We start from the raw sequence: 2317 nt of genomic DNA on the forward strand, positions 1-2317 counted from the left end.
GTAATAAAAAAAAAGAAAAAAATACGGATAATAAAGTAAAATGCATATAAAAGGTTTAGAAGGGTTGGAGAAAAGTGGTAAAAGAAAACACAAGGAAATTGGATAAATAAATAGAATAGAAAACTAAAAGAAATAAAATAAAATAACTTTTTCTTTTTCTTTTTTCTTGGTGATTTCTTCTTTGTGATATAATCTTGGGAAAGAATATATTTGCGGCTGAAGATAGCTTCATACCATCCTGTCTATCATTGGACACTTTGCAACAAGTATGGACTTGACAGAGCCAAAAAATTGGTACGACTACAAACCTGAAGGCATCGTCGAAAATGGAAAGGCAAAGATCCTATGGGATTTTATGATTTAATGCGACCATGAGATGGAGAATAGGAAGCCTGACACAGTCATGATTGAGAAAGAAAACAAATTATGCTGGGTCATAGATATAGCATGCCCAGCTGACAACAAGGTATGCGATAAGGAAGAAAGAAAAGTCGAGAGATATGACAGGTTAGCTTGGGAAATTTAGCAGTGGTCGATGAAAAAGGTAGCAGTAGTACCAATAATTGTCGGAGCCCTGGGTACAGTGAGCACAAATCTCGAGAAGTACGTGGAACAAATAGGGGCTGCAATAAGGGAGGAGCGCTTGCAGAAAACAGCACTGCTTGGAACCGCTCGAATACTCCGGAAGGTGCTCGAAAACTAAGAGGTATTACCTTAGTTCACTGGTAGTGAACAGCTGACACTGTAATACATCTCCAGCGTTAGAAGCTGTGCAAAGGCAATAATAATAATAATAATATCGAAAAATACCTTAGGAATGAGAACCTAGGTTCGAAATTTCCCCAAGACACCTGATGAAGGCTGCAGGGTATATCAGCTGAAACGTTGTGTTAACAACAAACAAGATGAGGACAAATATCCGTCAAATGTAAATAATTTAAATACTTGGATGTTACTAGTTCAAATATGCTTGAGTCATATTCGAACACGTAAGAAAGTGAGTTACTGTATTTTGTCTCAGAGAAAATTTCTGTCTGTCGAGAAATGGGTTCAAATACATTAAGACAATTCGAATGAGTTTCTTACGACCTTGAATATGCCTCAAGCAAATTAATATTAGTATATATTTATGCACATCACTAATTAATGTAACCAATCACACAACGATGACGTGGGTATAATAGAATTTTATATCCTATCAGTTCACAACGTCCTTCTTACAGCATCTGATACTGATGAGGAGATAACTACTCCACAATACATCCATCCGTCTGGTTAGGGGTACGAGGGCCTCTTCTAACTGATCGGTGTTTATCTATTTGTTTTGCGCGAGAAATTTTCTCCATGACAAAATTCAGCGAATGTCATTTTTACGGGTGTGTATATTACCTGAAGCATATTTTGTGAAGGCGCATAGTTCAATGGCTAGAATATCAAGCTCACAATGGTAGTGCGTTCGATTCCCGGGACGAGATGTGTGTTACATTCTTGAGCAAGACACTTTATTTCACGTTGTTACAGATCACTCAGCTGTAGAAATGTATTACGAAATCCCTGGTGCCAAGCTGTGTAGGCTTTTGCTTTTCCCTTGGGTAACATTGGTGGCATGGAGAGGGGAAGCTGGTCTGCATGGGGGATTGCTGGTCTTCCGTGAGCGACCCTGCTCGGACTTGTGCCTCGGAGGGGAATTTTCTTGGTCATTCATGGCCGAAGGGAATCTAACTTAAATATCAGTGAACATTTATGGTTGTTTTAATCCAATAATGTTTACATCGCATACAACGGATAAATATATGATCAATATAAGGCGACAAACTGGCAGAATATTTAGAACGTCGGCTGAATGAAATACGTTATATGCAAAGATAATAGTATTGGATTAAAATAGTAATCTATGTATCATACTTAATTTAAATACTCAGTTTGAAAGGTGATTTATTGTGCCCTTTCATCCTGATATAACATCTCTTATAGACGTGCCATATTTAAAAACAATATACATCGTAAGGAGATGAAAAACATCGCAGCAGCGTCTAGTAAGGACGCCATATTCAGGCGGCAATTCGTAATACCGTTGAATGTTTATTCATTATTTCCTGTATATCATGCGCAACAAATCTCGTTTACATATATGGTCGATTGCCAGTAAGCGTCCTTAAAAATGTCCATCGAAGCATGTATGTATGTATGTATGTATGTATGTATGTATGTATGTATGTATGTATGTATGTATGCATGTACGTACGTACGTATGTATGTATGTATGTGTGTATGCATGTATATATATATATATTTGCTCGTATATATATATATATAT

At 37.0% G+C, this 2317-nt stretch overlaps 1 protein-coding gene across 1 annotated transcript in view; it reads left to right on the forward strand.

Moving 5' to 3' along the window:
* LOC128248676 (cholinesterase 2-like) overlaps positions 1-2317 on the forward strand; it is a 56605-nt gene that overhangs the window by 43171 nt on the left and 11117 nt on the right. The window lies entirely within an intron of this gene.

The sequence above is a fragment of the Octopus bimaculoides genome, chromosome 9 (assembly GCF_001194135.2).
Source record: "Octopus bimaculoides isolate UCB-OBI-ISO-001 chromosome 9, ASM119413v2, whole genome shotgun sequence".
NCBI classification, from domain to species: Eukaryota; Metazoa; Mollusca; class Cephalopoda; order Octopoda; family Octopodidae; genus Octopus; species Octopus bimaculoides.